This window comes from Eulemur rufifrons, chromosome 12 (genome assembly GCF_041146395.1).
Source record: "Eulemur rufifrons isolate Redbay chromosome 12, OSU_ERuf_1, whole genome shotgun sequence".
In the NCBI taxonomy this organism is placed as follows: Eukaryota; Metazoa; Chordata; class Mammalia; order Primates; family Lemuridae; genus Eulemur; species Eulemur rufifrons.
In genome coordinates this window covers 24,626,978-24,635,255 of record NC_090994.1, presented here as the reverse complement: position 1 = coordinate 24,635,255, position 8,278 = coordinate 24,626,978, and positions in this window count along the sequence as shown.

The window sequence follows — 8,278 nt, the reverse complement described above, 5'->3', positions numbered from 1 at the left end:
TGGACGTGCAGGTGGTGCGCGCAGCCAGGCGGGACCCCTCAGTTTAAAGGCAGCTGGGATAAGTGCTGTGGGGGGGGGGGGGACGGTGCTGGGAGTGCCCATCGGGAGACGTGGCCTGTCTGGGGACTGGGGGACGGTTTCTCTGAGCAGCGATTCTAGTGACATCTGAAGCGTGCACCGGCATTAACTGGTATAGAGGTGAGGGAAGAACATTCCAGACAGAGGGAATAGCTGTATGAAAATTTGGGGAGGGAAAGAAAGAAGAGGCTGGAACGATTAGGAAGTAGGATCCAGACCACGTGAGGATTTTTGGTGACAATAGGACTTATCATCGAAACTGGGACACTTCTGGAAGCGAAAGGGCACTGTTAGTGATGAAACTGGAAGAATAGGTATAACCTGATACCTGTGACCGAGGACCCTATTCAAAAGGAGTTTAAAGGATCCATTTAAAGAAGGTCTTGTCTTTAAGTTGAGAAGACATTGAAAACATTTTAAGCTAGTGGACTGAAATGACCAGATTTGGCTCTGAAAAAGGTGGAGACAAGATTGAAGAAGGCCCCCGAGGCAGGCTGGCGGACGTGTGTGCAGCCCGTGCAGAGGTCCTGGGCAGGCGGGACGGGAGCGTGGGCTGGACAGGACGAGGTGGAGATTAGGAGAAGAGAACAGGTGTGAGCGCATTTGAAGCTGACATCTTCAGTGATAGGGAACTGACTGTACATAGTCCTACTTTGTTTCCCCTTGCTGTATCCATGCCCTTTGGTCTTGGAGTCGGGTCCCAACCTGACTCAGGGCTTGACCAAGAGGTTTGCTTTAACCAATGGAAGAGATGTGAAAAATGTCTGCATCAGTCTTTGATTCTTGACACTTTGGACTTTTGCAACCAATCTGGGCCAGCCTACTGGAGACATGTGGAGAGAGGCGTGTGCACCCCAGTTGGAGGCTACTGTGAACCCCCAAACCAGCCAGTGCCAGCCAACCAAACAGCCGACTGCAAACGCAGAGGGCCACCGAACCTGGCTCAGAACAGGAGAACCACTTAGCTGGGCCCTGCCCAAATCATGGACTGGATGAATTGTTGTTTTAAACCATTTGGTTTTGGTTTGGTTTTGTTACGTGGCAGTGGATACTGAAGCTGTTCATTGAGAGAAAACTCCAGAAGAAGACCAGGTTTGGTTTAAACCAGTTTAATTTAGACATGTGGACTTTGAGGAATGATTTGGACATTCAAGAAAGAGGTGACGTCGGACAGGAGTGGAGATGCCTGTCTGGAGCTCGGAGAAGAGATTTGGGTGTGGATGTAAATTTGTCTGGGTGGATGAGAACCTTTAAGGAGAGAAGAAAAGAGAGCCTAGAAAACCTGCCGGCTGAGATGTCTGCAAGGCCGCTGAGGAACGTGGAAGACACAGGCAGAGAGCAGGAGGAAAAGCCGGAGCGTGCTGTGGCAGGGAGGCTGGGAGCCTCAGCCGAGCACTGTCGAATTAGTGGTAGAGGATGAAATCAGCTGTGTTCAATAAAGTGTATACTGAGTGGCCTATTTTTCTTTCTCCAAGAGGGGAAGTGAGTGAAAAGCAACATAAAGTACCAAATGTCCCTTTGTTTTCTTACCTTCTGGCAATGACTTTTTTAAAAATTTCAAACTATTAAGGGGGTATGAATGTTTTTGTTACTTGGATACCTTTTATAATGCTTAAGTCTTGAATTATTTTAGTGCCCGTCACCCAGATAGTGTTCATTGTACCTGATAGGTAGGTTTTTACTCCTCCCCCCGCCCCCACCCCTTCTTGATTCAAATGGCTTTTACATGTCTTCGTGCCTGTGTGGGCCCATCAGTTAGCTCCCAGTTATTAGAGACAACATGTGGTGTTAATTTTTCCATTCCTGAGATACTTCGCTTAGGATAATGGTTTCAATTCCATCCAAGTTGCTGCAAAAGACATTATTTTATTCGTTTTTATGGCTGAGTAATACTCCGTGGTATATACTCATCTATGCACCGTGTTTTCTTTATCCACTCATGAATTCATGGGCACTTGGGTTGATTCCACATCTTTGCAATTGTGAATTGTGCTGCAGTAAACATTCGAGTGCAGGTGTCTTTTTGATAAAATGACTTCTTTTCCTTTGGGTAGATGCTCAGCAGTGGGATTGCTGGATTGAATAGTAAGTCTACATTTATTTCTTTGAGGAATCTCCACACTGTTTTCCATAGAGGCTGTACTCATTTGGAGTCCCACCAACAGTGTATAGGCATTCCTTTCTCTCTGCATCCATGCCAGCACCTATTGTTCTATGACTTTTTAATAATGGCCATTCTGACAGGGGTAAGGTGATATCTTACTGTGGTTTTAATTTGCATTTTCCTGATGATTGGTGATGTTGAGCATTTCTTCATATGTTTGTTGGCCATTTGTCTTTTTCTTTGAGAAACTTCTGTTCATATCCTTTACCCACTTTTTAGAACCAGGCACAGGATCAATCATCCTCCGGCTGGAAATGGGAGGTACTGCTGGAAGCTGCCACTCCGGGCACAGTGGTGAGGAGAGGAACGTGCTGCCTGCGGCCTCTTTCTGTGCCTGCATTCCCTCGAGGGCCATTGTGCTTGACTTTCCAACCCCCTTCACCCCGCCTCCATAACCACGGCTGGGAAAGGATTCTACATGCTCATTTATACTAAGGTGCAAATGACTGATAAGCCTAAGTCTTTAATTTTGCTCCGAGCACTAAGTCTTAACCACAAAGAAATCTCTATTCTGGAAAATACAGTCCTATGAGTGTGGGGAAAATGTTTTCGACATGCTTCTTACTCAGCTCCCTGCCTTGCTGTTTGTTTTTTGTACATTGGAAATAGAGCCCTGTGATCACAGAATTGTGGACTTTTGGGTGTTTTCAGTCTAGAATAATCACAGCTCAGTGGACTTATCTTTTCTCTTCCCCAAAACCTGCTTCTCCTCCTGTATCTCCTCTCAGGATTTGATTGATAACAACACACCTCTTCCATTCCCCCAGGCTAAAAGCTACTGAGTTACGTTTGACCTGAGGCTTGCCACAGCCGGAGCCCGTGACTCTGCCAGCCTGACACTGCTCCTGTCTTCTGTCCCTTCCTGCTGTTTCAGAATGAGATCAAGCCTTTGTCAACTCCCTCTTGGCTTGGTGCCTGCGCCTGCCGACCCTTGTTCTAAGCCTGTTTTCTGTGTTTTCTTCTGTCCAGTCTAGAAATTGTGCTCCCAGAATTGCTCTCCCATGCAAGGGTCTGATCTTGGTACCCCGTTCAATGGCACATTTTCTCATAAGATAAAACCCAAACTTCTTGACAGAGCGCCCAGGGTCCTTTCTAAGGGCTGCCAAACTAGGGCTTGCCTCGCTTATTATTTTTGTTTGAAATTAGATGGAAATTGCAAGGTATCAGGGAAAGAAAGCAGCTAAAGGATTTTTCACTCTCTCTTCATTCCCTGCCAGAGGTGGTGTCCGCAGTTTTATGCCTCTGTGTGAAGATGCAATTCTCGAACTATCCAAAAGAAACTAAACCCAGGGTGGGTGTTGCTTAATCATTCGTGGGGAGGGACACGGAGAGTCACGCTGAGCAGGACCAGGTGACTGCCCCAAGGAGGGTGCTGCACGTGGGGACAAGGATCTGACTCCACATGTTCTTAGGACAGAAACGGTGGGCCCTTGGGGACGTCCTGTCACATTTCTCCTACCTCATTTGAGACAGTGAAGAGCAGGTGTCCCTAATACTGTGTAGAAACATAAAAGGAAGTGAGTTGATGACTAAGCCAGCTGGGGACCTGTGGATGCCCGCGGCCTCTCCTGCACCCCTCCCCCAACCCCTGCCTGAGCAGGCCGCCTTCTGTCCCTGCTGTGAGACACAAGTCTGCCGGACCCGTCTGGATGAAGAACCCAAGGCAGGAGTCACAACCTGCGAGTCAGTCTCTTCTGCTGCCCACGAGAAACACCTTAGCACGCAGTGTTGGAGGGTCTCAGGCCCACGTGGGGACCTTCTCCACGGAGCCGTAACAGGCCTTTGTTGTCTCGTCCCAGCTGATCTTTCTGGACTCACCCAGGAGCACCCTCGTCGTGTCCACCCAGACACCTGTCCTTCCCGGACGTGCTCCCCACCTGCCGTCTTGGCGTGTTACGGCTGGTGGCCCTTCCAGAAACGAATGCCTGTTCATCACGGTTCAGCTCAGACGGTACTTGTGCCACGGAGACCACCATGGTCCACGACCCACCGCTGGCACTGGCTGCGCCCACGCTGTGCCCACGTGCTCATTCTGCCTTGCGGTGTCCTGGGTCCCCAGGGCTTCCGCGGCCCGTGCTCAGGACCGGGCGGGGAGGGATTATATGGGTCAGCTGTGGCCCTTCTACAGCTCCACACTTGGAGTCCGTTTCCGTGGTAGCTGCTCAGGGTATGAGGGATGAGTGAATGAGTGAATGAGAGACTGACCCTCAGGTTTCCGCCGGATCTCTGTCCGTGCACACATCGCTGGCCAAGCTGACTTCCTGGGCTTTGGGAAATTCTCAGTGGGCAGCCTGAGTCAGGACAACCTCAGATCAGCTGTCTGGGGCGTCTCCTGGCGTCTTGGGACCATTAAGAGATGATCAGGGAGGAAGTTCCTTGTCCAGCTGTCATCCCAGGTTACTGTTTTCAGGTGTTAACTGAAATGACCCAATTAAATAAACGTTTTAAAGCCCTGGGTTCTTGTTGAGTAGAGAGAAAGCTCAATTATTCAAAAGCTCCTTTTAAAGAGGTCAGCCTTGGGCCAACACAGAAATCAGTTTGCTTTATTTTTTTCAAGCAAAAGTATATTTCTTTCTTTTTCTGATGATAAAATATAAATGATTATAAAATATACAGTGATTACTATTTTCTATATTGTCTGGTTTCTTTTAGTTGAAAATTAAAATCCCACCCCTAAGAGATATCATTGCTAAGAGTATAGATCGAGTGTTTCAGGTTCCTTTACTTTTATATATCTGCAAATATATACACACCTATATATTTATATGTAAGTGATATGATACACATTTATACATATAAACTATATGTAATATATCTAAATTACATGTATAAACTATATATATAGTTTTTCCCAGCAGAAGTGGGGTCACACTATCAATAATGTTCTGTATTCTACTTTTTTATGTACTAATATAGGTTAGTCAGATTCCTACTTTTTTACCCCCCAAGACAGTTTCTTGCTCTGTTGCCTGGGCTGGAGTGCAGTGGTGTGATCATAGCTCATTGCAGCCTCCAACTCCTGGGCTCAAGTGATCCTCCTGCCTCAGCCTCCCGAGCAGCTAGGACTACAGCCACGGGCCCACCACACCTGGCTCCTTTTTCAATTTTTTATAGAAATGGAGTGTGTGTGGGGGGCTCACTATGTTGCTCAGGCTGGTCTTGAACTCCTAGGCTAAAGTGATCCTCCTGCCTGGGCCTCCCAAATTGCTGGGATTATAGGTGTGAGCCACCACACCCAGCCTGATCCTATGTCAACACACTTACATATATCTTATTATTAACGATGTATCTTTCAGTGTTACATGGAATGGGTATTCTGTAACTTATTTAACCAACCTCTTATAATAAAAATTTAAGTTGTTTCCAATTTCTTACTCTATTTTTGTCCACTTGTAGAGGTATTTATGTAGAATAAAGTCCCACGCGTGGCACTGCTGTGCTGCAGAGCACGCACCTCTCACAGCCTTCTGCTGTGCCCAGCCACGGCGCCCTCGGGAGAGATGCTATTTATTACAGTATTCCCAGCACAGTGTAGGACAGGCTCCATTTGACCTCATCCTCACGAATGATATCGTTATAACACTAGATATTATTAATCTTTTTAATCTTTGTCAAGCTGATAGCACAAGTGCAATTTCCTTCTGTAGTTAATATAGATTTAATTACTAGCAAGAGTGAATATCATTTCCTGTGTTTTTGTCTGTCTTTTCTAAACCTTCACAGCCTTTTACAATTTTCTATTGTGCTATTTATCCTTAATTGTACATTTTTATGTTTTGTTCTTTGTATCTTTATCCCCACTGTGTGAAGTTGTCGTCTAACTTTGGGGGGGGGGGCGTGCATTTATCAAAGCTCAGGACTGTTCAAATGAGGTTTTGCTAAAAGGAGATAAAACCGACTGAAATAGATTCTCCCAGAATGTATGAAGTAGATTAGGGAAAGGAAATGAAAATTTGGGGCAGGACCTTTGAATTTTAGGTCCCTGTAAAATCAGTCAACTTGTTTCTGCTCCAACATCTCCGTCCTTCGACATTTGTCCCCATTTGTTGGTTTTGTGTGTAGGGGGCCAGAGCGCAGAATTTTAACAAGGTTCCATAAACTGCTGGGGGTAGAATTCTAAAAGTCTGTGAAATTGGATAGGAAAAAAAATTGTAACTTTATGTGACCCAATCTCTTGCGAGTTAGTATTTCTTTCAATTATAAATGTGAGCAACAAATCACAGTAATATTAGCAGTTTCTGAAACCAGTAGAAACCAATGTTTTAAAATCCCGTAACTGTTGTTGAAAATATCCTGAAATAGCACTACTATGAAATGAAACTAGATTTTGTTACTTTATAAAGAAGCATGTATGTTCTTCTATCCTTTTATTATCATTAAATACTTTGAGGCCGGATGCAGTGGCTCATGCTTGTAATCCTAGCACTTTGGGAGCTGAGGTGGGAGGATTGCTTGAGGCCAGGAGTTTGAGACCAGCCTGGGCAACATAGCAAGACCCCATCTCTACAAAAAAATTTTTAAAAAAATTAGCCAGGTGTGGTGGTGCGCACCCGTAATCCCAGCTACTTGGAAGGCTGAGGCAGGAGGATTGCTCAAGCCCAGGAATTAGAGGTTGCAGAGAGCTATCATGATGCCACTGCATTGTAGTCTAGACGACAGAGTGAGACTCTGTCTCAAAAAAAAAATCATTAAATATTTTGATAGTTGCATTTTAGTATAATTGGGTTCTTTTGTGATCCTGTGTGTTTTGCTTTATGTATTTAAAAAATTATTTTGAAAAGGGGTCTTGGCTTCTTCAGGCTGTGAACAGTATCTGAGACCCACATAGGTTAAGAATCCCTGAGCTGGAGAGTCGTCGAGTTACAGAAGAGCCTGGTTTGCTCCTGGACGAGGGGCTGGGTTCTGTCCTCTGCCTGATGCCTTTCGCCGCGTCCTGCCTTCCGCGCTGGTCTCTGCTTTCTGGGACCCCAGTCCCACAGGGCGGTGTTAAGATCCTTTTGTAGGTTTCCAGAAGCTTTTTACATGCTAAGTCAAATATATTAACATCCACCCACGTTAAATAAATTTTTATTGTAAAAATTTAAAAGAATGATTCTAATTTTATTTTTTAAATCTTTGGTTTTGAGAAGCTAATTTAATTTACAACTCACTGCAACTTCTTGACAGCCACTGTGCTTACTCAGGGGTTCTTGCAAAGTGGGAAATTCTAACGTGCAGATTGTTTTCTGAATGTAATGAAATTTTTATGAGCACTAAATCTCACAATTAATGAAGTTGACATCATGATATGTTTTGTGTGCATTTAATTAAACATTTAGCAATGGCAAGTTTTGTAGTTATTTTCATATTTTGGAGCCAATTTTTTTAGGTCTGTTTTGGAAAGCACCTAGGCCCTCAGGCCCTGTGCCTGGACTGCCTGGCGGGCTCGGTGCCCCCGAGGCAGATGAGCAGCCTGTCACCCTCCGTCTCCTCTCAGTGACCGGGTATTTGGTTCCCTCTCCACGGGGAGGGACTTTCTTGCCACTATCTGGAGGCTGCTGGCAAGTCCTGCTTCCTCGGTGCTGTTCCAGTTTTCTACTCTCCTGGTGCACAAACCCGCCTTCTTTAAGGTCCCTTCCACCCGCAGATGTCGCCCTGCCACCCGCCTTTGGCTGTGGTCTCTGGCTTTACCCTTCATGCTCTGTGTCCGCTGAGTCAAGTCTCCCCGCTGCTGTCCGTCCACCACCTTGCACAACTGTCCCCTCTCGCGGGGACAAGCTATCCCACCTCCTGGCCTCGGAGCTGCACGGCGGGGTCTGAACTTGATTCGAGGTGTGTCTCCAGCTTCCCAAACACAACATAGTGGCCTCTCAAGAAGTGTCTGTGTTGCAGGAGTGAACGCTTGGTCTCCGTTACGGTCTCCCGCGGTCCTCCTCCTTTGCGTACTGAGCTTCTCTGGAAGTGTGAGGACGCGGAGGATGAACTTCGCATCAGAAGCTGCCCACACCTCCGGCTCTTCGCTGCCTTCCTTCCCAGGGCCGCCCGCGGTGACCCCTT